Source organism: Haliaeetus leucocephalus, unplaced genomic scaffold, assembly GCF_000737465.1.
Source record: "Haliaeetus leucocephalus isolate CR32 unplaced genomic scaffold, Haliaeetus_leucocephalus-4.0 Scaffold577, whole genome shotgun sequence".
Lineage (NCBI taxonomy): Eukaryota > Metazoa > Chordata > Aves > Accipitriformes > Accipitridae > Haliaeetus > Haliaeetus leucocephalus.
The window spans coordinates 1,721,996-1,734,149 of record NW_010973013.1 but is presented as its reverse complement, the minus strand read 5'-3'; positions in this window follow the sequence as shown (position 1 = coordinate 1,734,149).

Here is a 12,154-nt window from a genome sequence, read left to right as displayed (position 1 = left end):
AGGAAAAAGGCTTTAGTTATTATTAGTTATTTAGCTCCATCCCTTTCTCGAAATACAGAACCGAGGCTGTCAGTGCAGTCCCAAGACCCAAGGGTGGTTCTTGCGTGGGCTGGCATGCAAGAGAGCCCTTATTGCTCTCTCTGGTACTGCTTCCCTGCATTGCGTTGGGCATTGCACTGTCGCTGCTGTTGCCCTCCGCTTTCTGACTTGTGCTGTGGGGAGGACTGGTCTCACTGCTGCCAAACTCAGAGCTCTTCCACTTGTAGCTGCAGGGAGTTACCTATTCATTCATCCTGTTTACATCACATCAGCTTGTTAAAAAGAAAGGCTGACCAGTATGCTTACCTTAAGTGTGGATGGAAAAAATATATCTACCCAGTGGAAACTGATTTGAATTCAGTAGATTATTTAGTACCTTGTATGTAAATCCTTGCTTTCAATTTTTGAATAGTACAAGTGAAAATAGGAAATGTGGAAAAAGTACTCCTTGGAGACAGTGCTTGAAGGGATTTTGAACTGAATTCTGAGAGAACTTGATCAGTTTCTACCCCAGAGACAGCTGAATTTCTAATTTAGGTGTATAATATTAGACCTGGTCCATAGCCCATTTGAATCAGTAGGTATTTTTCTTTGGACCTAACTGGGTAACATATGCAGACTATAATTTGTGTTTCCTGCTACAGTTGTTAGCCTTTGGGGGATTTTTCATGGATTATCTAAATGCCAGAGAAAGAGCCAAAACTTATTTCAGGTATGATGTGATCCACTTTATGGGAGTCTTCTCAGGGACTGATTGGTTTATTATTCTCAAATTATTATGATTATTTCAAATGTAACCAAAATTAATCAAAGGCTTTCAAACCCTGCTGATACTCAGAATTGCTACAATAATTTTGCATTTACTTATGAAAAAGCTTCCATAATCGTAAATGCTTAAGTGTATTAACAGAAAATATTTGACTGTAATCTCATCCTTCTGTAATGATTTGGAAAATTGGGTGCTGTAATAGCTATTCTAAATCCATTTGCCTGCAATACAGCTAATGTCTCAAACAAAATCAACCAAAACTCATCAACATTTTACATGTTATATACACTTTGGAATGTTTGAAAATTAAAATGGAAAATAAACTATCAGAGTTATTCCAAAACCAACCCATCAAGACTGCCTTCTCAAAAACAGCATTATCGTTGAGAACAGGTTAGACCAGATGTGGGCTCTTTAAACTGATATGTTGTTGGAGACAGAACTTGACAAAACCCCATAGTTTTTAGAGAATGCAAGGCCCCACTTTCCCCTCTTACAACTTACTGTACCAGGCAAATGGCTTCAATTCACCTCAAACTTGACAAAAAAACCTCTGAGAATCATTTAAGCATTAAGAATGGGAGAGCATAGTTTTGACAGAGAAAAAGAAGAGATTTATGACTCAGGTTATTAACAGAAAATGAAGTGCAATATTGACTTCAGGCGTTACCTGTTTCTGGTAAACATGGGAGACATCCTCTGTTAACAACCACCAGGCAAATTTCATCAACAGTAAAGTGTCCTGCACCGTTTCTGCAAAGATCATCATCCTTCTTTTTCCAAAGTGGCCAAAAGCTGAGACACATTTTGTTTCCATGTAAATGCAATTCTAATGCTTGTTCATGTTGACAGCTTGCATTTGAAGGACTCTAACCTACTTCCATCCACCTTTTGTCTGAAATGAAAATCTGTCCAATCACCTTGGGACACTGAAGCTGCCCCAGCACTACTTTTCCTCTGAGAGAAAAGCGATGAACCCCTGGTTTGCCAGAGCTGTAAGGACTCCCCTGGTCCTTGCAGTATGTTTTTATTGGATACTCTGCAACTGTAGGTGCTACTCAGAGTCTTGCCATGGAAGTTAATTTTTCCATCAGAGAGCAAGCAAGCTGGGAATATGGGAAAACAGAGGCAAGGAGTGTTAGATTTCTGTGCAGAGACTCAGCTGGCTACCAGCCAGGAAAGCCATCACTGCAGTTGTTTAGTTAAAAAAAAAGAAGAAAAAAAAGAGAAATGTAATATTTGATGACAATCTAATGTCAGAGTCCATGACATCGCCTGCTTCCAGCTGCTGATTAATCCTGTGAAAGAGATTAATTTGGACATGGAAGAGTGTGAATCTAACTACTGGGACAAATAACTGCATTCAGAAAGGAAGTAAGAGGGAGGAGTTAGTGTTTGGTCAAATCATTTATTTTAGAACAGCCCCAACCCCCAATTCTCTCTGTCCCTGTCAGATTCATTACTAAATCCTCGTGGCCCAATTGCGCTTCTATATGATTCAGTCTTGTGGCTTCCACAGAATTACTACAGGTTTCCTCATGAGCAGAACTGGTCATCAGCTTGAGGGAGAGGAGGTGGGAAAATGGCACGGGAGGAGATATAAAACCACTAATAATTTAGGAGTTTCAGTGAGGCTCAGCAGTGAGTCTCTGGCATGGGTCTCGAGAGCTTTGGGGAGGCTTCCTAGGGCACTTACTACTCCCAGTAACATAGGTGTTTTGGCTCTCATTCTCCTTATCTCAACTTTCTGAAGTATTCCTAAGTTCACAAAACCTGTGTATATTTGTCACTTCCCATCCAGGTTGATTCCTCTGGGAAAGGAAAGAGGATGGGAATATGACAGTGCAGGTACTTCAGGGCTTTCGAGTCAGGGGTTGGGAAGCATAAGATGCCACTTAAAAACCTCTGCAGGTGAGATCACTGTTTAGACAGTAAATCTGATGGCTAGCATTTTATTAGTTGTTAGAGTTCATCTCCTAGTCTCCAGTGGCCTCAAGTGCGCAAAGGAAACCCTGCTGCAGCAAAATGGAAGCTGATCTCTCCAGCAACTGTAATGGGATGACATCCAGGGGAGAACTGGGCCCAGCTTGCTGAGCAGGACAGCTCTGATGAGCTGCATTCTTTGGTTTATCACTGATGCACCACTCTCTCGGAGGTTTCAAGTCTGAGTACGCTCACATGCTGTTCCCTACAAAAACAGAGCCCTGCCTAACTCACCGGCCTCACCTAGGGTCTGTTCCTACAAAGAAGCCAAATTTCCATTTGTCTAACTTTGAAGTCTGTTCCACCAACTGTAATAAATCTCAGCCTGCTCCATTCTTCCTCCACATCTCTTTTTGAAACAATAAAAATGGTAGATGATTCCCTGATGACCACTGTTGCTGATGACGCAAATGGCACCTCACTTACTGGATCCTGTAAGTCTTGTTCAGCCCCATCCATCACCTTCACAGGGAAGAAGAGCTGTTAAGCAAACTGTCTCTTAATGATAGAGCTATATAAAAGAAAAATATTTTATTGTTTCAACATTTTGTTCCTTTTAGGAAATGTCAGAAATGTAAACCAGAAGGAAATAAAGTGCTTGTTTGGTTGGGTTTTTGTTGTTTGGTGTGGTTTTTTTTCCATGTAAAACACACTTGCAATCCAGTCCAAAAATGACCCTGAGGAGGGTTAAAGAAATTTCGTTGTGTAGCTAAGAAATGAAGTATCTCTGCCAAGAAATGATGGGTGTTTGCAGGATACTGTCTCCCCTATCAGAAAGGGTCATTCCAAGGCATTTCTCTGGCAGCTTTTATTAATCTCCCTCTCCCTGAGCCAGAAGACAGGAAGATGTCAGACAGCTGAGCTCTTGCACCATTCCCGTTCTCCTATTCAGGACAAGGCTGTCCTCAGCCAGCGGGAGAGAACATAAGGGAACTGGCAAACCTCAAACATTTTGTCACAGGGAGACGCACTCGTAAAGTCAATCCTTAGTGCTCTGTCTAGGTGCCCTCTTCCTGCTCCTCATAAATCATCCCTGAAGAAAAAAAGTTTCAGTCTGTTCTCAGTGGAGAGAAGACCACCACAGCTGCCAGTTTTTCCAGTGCCTTCAGCTGGGGGTGCAGGCTGTGTTCACACAGTGAGCCCTCTCTCTGCGGGCTGGGCTGCACCCCAGTTGGGTGAAGAGGAACATCTCCACCAGCCTTGAGAAGCTAGTCTCTGAGGGCAAAGCAGCCCACCTGGCACTGAGGCCAGCAGAGACACACCAGCTCTCCTCGTTCTCCCTCCTCAATGTTCTTTTTGCCAGGGCAGTTGTCTCTCTGCCCCCCTCACCAGACAAGTCCTGCTCTTCTCAAACAGCAGAAGCCTGCGGAAAAAATGGCAGAAGCATTAGTGCATGAAGGCCCAGCTGATGGGAGGTATTGGGAGCTCCCCGCCACCCTGGCAGCTGAGCCTCTTTGCCGTGCCCCTCTGCAGCACCATCTTCTGCCAGCTCTGCCTGCCTCAGGCCAGCCTGAAGTCCTACGTAACCCAGCCCTGAATGTTGCTGTCGGGGGTCATGGGAGAATCTGGTTCAGACAATGAGGGCTACAGGTCTCGCTCTATAGGTGTGTCCAGGAAGGAAGAGAGCAAAGGATAGAAAAGGACTGAAGAACAAGTGGGAAGTAAACACACGGGTTCTGCTGAGGACCTGCAGGCCCCACACCTCTCCTCTTCTGTCCTTGCTTTTGCATCTCATTAAGTTACTTAGGCAATTAGGTGAATTCCCCTGGGAAGAAGAGAGCAGCCAGCTAGAACTCTATGGTATCCATCCCCATCTAGCAGGAAGCAGGGACTAAATATGTGACATTTAGGAACTCATTAGAGCTGCAATCTAGCTCACCAGCTCTCATTCAGCAAGCTTGGAAATGGATGGTTATTGTCTCCTCTCTGGGCCAGATCTTCACTTTCTCCAGCTATAATGGCTTTTTAGATACCTAATTTCAAGCAGCTGTTAGTACCTGCCAGACTATGAAATATCTTTCACTTTTTCCACAGGAAAAGAAGAATGGGGATCCCCTTCCTTGGAGCACAGAGAGTTGTGAAAGAGTGGCAACCTTCCTGGCAAGGTGAGGGACCATCCCAGCTCTTGAAATGTCTTCTTACTCAGGCACCCAAATGTGGGTTTAAATGCTTCAATTTAGTTACCCGGAGGTAAAAACTCCAGCTGTAGGAGCTTGCCCAGGTTTAGAGAGCACATGATAGTAGAGTGGGAAATGACAATGATCTGAAACTGTAGTCTGCAGTGGTGGCTTAAAAATCTTAGAAATGTGCCGTCTCAGAGATAAATAACTCTGCCGATCCAGGAGCAACATGGAAACACTTGGGGGAGGAGGAAGGGCAGCACAAGAGGGAGCCTTGTCCTGGGCATACCAGCCAGAGGAGGTGGGAGCACAGCAAGGAAAATTATGCTGCATTGCTGAATTTGCTGCTCAAATCCCAAACTGGGGAGCAGCTCAGAGAGCAGTTCACAGCTCCAGGAGCGGCTGTCTCCAGAGCAGGGGCAGGGGGCAGCAGGGAGACAAAGCTCTCTTACTAGTTGGGCATGGAGAAGCTGCTCTTGGGACTATTAAAATGCACCCTTATTATGCCTGGGTATGTATGTATGTATAGAAACTTGTGATAGGGCTGAAAATTTTCCGAGGTGGACATGTATGCTGTTCTTTCCATAAGGGCTTTACTCGCCTGTAGTTGTTCAGAGGAAAAGCATGATCCAGTGTGTGGATCTCAATCTGTCTGGGAAAGATGTTCTTGCTTGAAACAATTTTATGTGCAAGGACTGGTGTTTTCCAGTGACTGCTATAATACAGCTGCTTTTCAGGGTCAGGGTCTGCTGACCTTTGCAATTTGTTGCGTGGCAATGAACAGTGCTAGGTACAGAAAACAGCACAGACAATACACTGTTGTCTGGCAACATCATTTAGGAATATTTTCATAGCTCTGTTGCTTTAGCTATTCAAAATTATGAAGAATTAACCTAGATCTGCCAGTTTATTAAACTGTGCTGCACTCACTCAAAGCTCAGCTTTTTTCCTTTCACAGACAATAGGAACAGACAAAGGTAAACATCTGTCCATCACAGAAATATTATGGTAAATGCTTAAAATGTATTATTATACCACAGGCAAAAATAGATTATTGGAGAGAGGCAAAATGCTTTCTTTTAAATTAAATGCCCACAGCCCTGTATGGGCTTTAAAATTATTAATCATGTCTTCTTCAGTGCCCTCTCTCTTCCATTTTTCAAAACACAGAGATCACTCACTACAGAGTGGAAACTTGGACAGCATTTCTTGTGATTCCATGTTCATCTCATCCCTAAAAGGTGCAGTGGAATCTCACAGCCCTGGAGGCTGAATATCCTCGTCGTATACTACCAAACCCAAACCAGTCTATGTGACACACTGCACACTTGAAAAATAGCCTGTCTTTTTCCTGCCATTATCGTAGCTATCTGAAACAAATGCAAAGCTGCCCAATTATGGTTATGTGGTCACAGTCTAGTGGAATAACTGTGACCCATAAATAGGAAAAACCTCTTCAGACAATGAAGCAGTATTTGAATTCTAATTGTTTTATCCCCTCAACCACAGACTCAGGTACAACTTTTAGTAGCTTCTGGGCCCAATGGGGAAGGATTTCCTTTTATAATTTTATTTTTACTGAACCTTAGTAAAACTCAAGAATACATATTTCATGTGCTCCTAGTGCCTCTAGTTCTCTCCGTGCAAAAAAAGGAAACATTAATGCTGAATCATGGGTTACACCCCAAACGTGCATGTGTTTGTATTCTTATTATCAGCAAATAGCAACCATGGGCCAACTTGCCAACATAAAGCCCTGCTGCAGTGCAGAGGACCACAGCTGTGGCACATAGTGACTGCAGACCTGGGCTTTTCTCTGGCACCAGGAAAAAACAGGAATGGTGGCACTGAAACTGCTGGGCATATCCAGACATAAAACCAGTAGGCATTCACATCAGACCTTCACATCTTCATCCTGGGGAGTTTACTAGCTTAGGGAAAAATAAAGGTACCACTGACATATATGCATTGCATCAAGAGGAAATGTAACATCTTGTGCTTGTTCTGGAGCTCCTAAACTTTCTTGTCTGTCGTGTTTATATAATTCCTTGTTAGAGTACTTTGCTATGCATAATATTTTCCATGCATACATTTTAATCTCCTGAGCTCTGTAACAGTTCTCCAAAGTCCTGCTGCAAAACCTTGAGCCTGTGAGCCAAGCTCGTGTTCTTAGCCCAGCACTAATGCTCTGCATATGTGTGCCGTGCATGGATATATAGAATGTATGCATCCCTTCCTCCAAGGACCCCAAGTGTATATGAAACTTCAGGGAAGTCACAGCCATAAATACCCTGGGAGACACAGGACGTCTTAGTATGGACTGCCTGTTTCACAGGCAGGTGAACCAAAGCGGAGAGGCAATAAGCTACTTTGCTAACACTCCACAGTGCAGCAGGAGCAGAGCCAGGAACAGACCGCCGAGATCTTTGGCTGGCTTTCTTGGCTGTGCCAAGCCATCTGACTTGGGGCAAGGTGCGGGCAGGAACGTGTGGAGGAGTCTCCCAGAGAACAAAACTGGTGCCTTTGTGCTCTAGGTGGACGTACGAGCTCAGGCAGACATGGGTGCAATACACAGGCTGCCCTAAATTACATTGACTTGCTGCAGGTGTCTCTGCAGAGTCCTGTGTTCTTGCTCCCTGAACAGGAGTTGGCGCAAAAAATATTAACCAGTCACTGCTTAGTTCTGCCATCATATGTGTTCCTGTAGCATAATGGGAGGGGAGCAAATGACCAGACAACCCAGCTCGGAGGTCACTGAGAAGTGGGAAAAACAGTGGCTTTCTGACTTGTTTTGCCACTGAAGCAATGTGAAAGGGCTAGTGCAAGATCCGGAGCCCTTTTCTCAGGCCTCCGCTTCCCCTGCCAGCCCAGCCAGACCAGAAGTGTGCCATGCCTGTGACAGTCACCTGCCTGAATGTAGACAATTCTCGGCACATAATTCAGTGTTGTATTCCTCTTGAGTCTTCTGTGGTTCTTTTTCTTGTAGAATGTTCACCAGATTTGTTCTCTGTCACACTGGCATAAAGTCAGTCTGCTGACTATAGAATTACTTTGTGTTTATCCATTCATTTCTGTATTTTACATGATTGTAAGGCTCAACTCACTGGTGAGGAAATGCTGTAAAATACTGACTTCCACTGCAAGGGTGCTGACAGTCCTTCTGATGCTGAACTGGATGAACAGTGACAGTTTGGACAACTCATCTTTGAAACACAGTGAAGGCTGTCTTGTCCAACCAGTCCAAAACATGACTGAGAGTAATAATTTTAAAAATGAATCTTATAATAAAGGAAGAATGGAAGGAGGAGGGTACTTTAGGATTGTAGTTGTTTTATGATTAAATTGTTAAGATTTTTTCTGTTTTGTTTTTACAACTGGATTGATCCTAAGAAGATTGTGGTCCATTCTGTCTTGTTCTAGTTTTATAATGCAGCCCATGGCATATTAATTGAGTGCCTCCAAGGATTTACATGAATAGGATGACCAATATCTGTCATGCAGCTGTTCTCCCCTCTCCATGGAAGGAGGTATTTCTGCAGAACAGGACCTTGTTTCAGTAGAGTTTTGGGGTTTTGTTTTGTTTTTTGCTTGTTACTGTGGTTTCGAGTGGGGAAGGGGTTCTTGAAATCAGTACATGTCTCTCTGGGTTTTCCCTAAGGAAAGCGGGTCAGGGGAAGTAATATACCATGCACTTAGAGTGGAAAGTGCTGAGGCTTGCAAAACATCTCAGTCTTGGGGAGTCTGTTGCCAAGCCTCGGGCCCTCACAATGATGTAAGCATCATTGTGCCAGAGGCCAGCGACACTGTCTTCATCTTCATGCTCTGGCAACCTTTTAGATACTATCCCAGGCTCAGCATGGCAAGCCTTGAGATGTGAACCAGGACCTTGGCTCCAGAGGAAGAGGATGTAAGTAACAAAGGACAGTTCTGCCTGTGCTTGTGACGGTTACCAGCACCATTCTGGTCTGCCAGGGCTCCCCTAGCACTGGAGGGCTGTGCCCGGGAGCAGGCTTTAGCAACAGTCAAAAACTTTAGCTAGGGTCATGGCAGAGGCTGAAAGGAGTAAAACTCTGTTTTACTCTGGCTGTACTGTCCGCTTTTCCTATCCAACATTTGCTTCCTGCGCAGCTGATCTCCCCTCCTGCCCGAACAGCCCTCTCATCCAGCTCCAGTGGGGTGCAGGTGCTCCTGCTGCAAGATCCACCGCTCCCACTGGCAGCCAAACCTCCTCTTCCCCCATGCATTCACACAGGCAAGGCCTGTCCTGCTGGTCCTTCAAACAGCCACCACCCCACTGCTCTCGGCAGCCCCAGACCCAGGGGCGAAGCAGCTGTCGCCCAGCTGAGCCACGCACACTGCTCACTGGGCACAGCGAGCACATTTAGAACAACTATTTTTAAATAAGGCATGATAATTTATGTGCCTCCCTTCAAGTACACAGAGGTGCTGGGAGACCATTAATTTTGACAGCTGTGATACTTCTTTCCCCAAACGCTTATAGCCAGTGTGTCAGTGGGAGATGTTACACAGTTAGGACAGCTCCATGCCCTTCTGTGTCTGTCCTTACTTTGTTTCAGGACTAAATACGTTCTGCAGTGAATATATGCCCTTCCTAAGTGGAAGATCCTGTTCATTTTAATGGCCCCACTGTCTTGAATAAGGACAAGTTGCCCACACAAAAGTTGGCTGGGTCAGCTCTTTGTCCTAACCCAGCCTGCTTCCGTATCCTCAAGCACTGCAAGGATTTTCTTTGGAAACAGGAAGTATAAATTGAAATGAAGAACATGACTTAGACGCAAGATCTTTTAAGACCCAACATTGGACTTTTACTTGAAGAATGTATGCTGAGGTTGCAAGCAAGTCAGAGTGGGACCATCTTTTTGTTCTCTTTGTACAGCACCTAACGCAACAGTGCCAAAGCCACAGAGAAGGTTCCTCAGCAGCATCAAGCAACTATAGCAGTGCTGGTGCCCGGAGACATCCGTCTGTGTCTATGAAAGAAACTTGTCTCCTTTCTTGCCTTCATCCTTGTCCCTGGATTGGACTAGCAACCTGTTTCAGTTCATGCTTTCCATTTAGGCTAACCTCAGACACTTGGTTTCCACTTGATTGGAAACAAGTGTGCTGAAAGCTGTCTGCTCTTTCTTCACTATACAATGTGGACTGCTGCCTGGCTCCAATCTGGAAGCAATTATTTCCCTACTGTACCTACCCATTCTGAAAAGTCAAAGACTTATCCCTAGACTTTTTTCGTCTTCCCACTTTATTAGCCGCTTCCTTCATAAAGAAAAGCTTGTAATTGTATATAATGCCCACAGAACAGCTCTAGCTCTAGCTCTGGATGTCACATATTTCTGTTATGTGACAAAAATACTGCCATGTTTTAAGGCCAGGTCTCCCATAGGGAGTTTTGTATCAGTAAACTTGCTGCAGTGAATTCACCACTCCTTTGTCCTCTTCTGATAGGATGAGAGCTTGAATTTGTGGGACTTTAAGAAGGTGCTTTAAGCACCCATTGTGGTTATGCTGGTGTAAATACTCTTAACCCCAAAGAATGGTCAAAACATCCACGCACAGATGTGCAGTAGTGCTTGCAAGTACATGCAGATGCTATTAGCATAGCATAGTGCAGCTCTTTTAAAAAAAGAAGATCCTTGCTTATCTGCATGTATTCCTGGATTTATTATTTCATTCAAATGTTCCTACTTTTTGATATGTGTATGCAGACACGAGGGAATGAGAGCAACAGAGAACCAGAATCTGCAGATATTTGCAGATAGGGGGAAGCTTATGCCCATGAATAGTGCCATTATACTCAGTGGGATGACTTTTCTAAGAAAGATTGATCACATACTTTATTTCATGAAAGACCAGCTCCTGACTGAGCACAGGCACTGAGGAAACGGATTGGAGTGGAAAGAGTCTAAAAATCTCTTTTCCTGCACTGAATTCAAAATAGCATTTCTCTTACTGGAAAAACAAACATAAGCTCATTTTGGGTGTCTCTGTCTGTCTGCCTGCGGGATTGGCAACCCACACCTTCTGCAGATTCAGAGACCTCTCTGCCCCTGTTTATGCTCTAGAGGTTATGTCTTAATTACAAAAAGCTGATCTGCTGTGACATCAGTTTCCCTCTCTAGGGGAAATTCCTGGCTGTGAAATCCTAGCAGAGAGACAAATTGCTGTTGGTTTTGGGTTTTTTTTTTTTTCCCTTGGCCAGTCCAGACCAACCCCAAAACTGCCATCTGGGTTTGACCTTGACTACTACTTTGAGAGCAAATCGCAGAGCCTGCTCTCCTGAAATGCTGACATACAGACAACTATTTCCAATGAGTTATCTTGATACAGAAATCATGCTGTATCACAGCCAAGAGCCTGCTCCCTCTGCCAAGCAGGACCTGTGCCTGGGGGCCGCAGGAGCTGAGAAAGTGCTATCTGTGGCCTACCCTGAACCAAAAAGGACGGATGGTGTCCTGGACATGTTAGGTACAGCTCTGCCTAAACCTGGGGCTGTGCTACAGCAAGTGGATGTGCTTAAAACCCTCGTGTTTGGTGTCTGGGGATGTGGGGGTCATCTCCCCTCCACGGGACGTGCTCACCCAAAGCCACGCAACCCGGCAGGGAGGGCTTTGCACCAACTTTGGTCTGGTGTGAGCGACCAACAGGCCGAAAAGCAGCAGGACTGAGCCTTTGTGCCTGGGGGAAAGGGGATGCGGCGTGAAATGGCCGGGCTAGCCGTGCCTTCGAGCTGGGCGCTGGGGGACACGGGTGGCCTTTAGCTCCGCGTTCCTAGGGCTGCAGGCAGCACCCTTTGCCTTGACCGCTGTGCCCAGGGGAGGAATACGAAGGCCAGCAAGCGTAGGGAGGCTGGCATGCGGAGGAAAGGCGGGAGGACGTGTGTGTCCCCCCCGCCCCGGCTGCGGGACCTGCACCGCTCGCTCCGGCCGGCCGGGGGTGGAAAATGGCTCGTGTATCTTTAACCCACAGCGGCCAAAACGCGGCGGTGGTGGTTTTTTTTTTTTTTTCTTAGTTAACAATGGAAACTTTTTTTTTTTCAGTATTTCCCTCCAGCCGAGCAGCGCCGAGTGAGCAAAAAAAAAAAAAGAAACTTGTTCCGCTGAGTTCAACCCCAGACAGGCTCACAACTTCCTTCCTGCTCTCCTACCCCCTCCCTCCGCTCTCCTCCTCCTCCTCCTCCTCCTCCTCCTCGCCGCTCCTCTCCCTCTCCTCCTCCTCCTCCTCT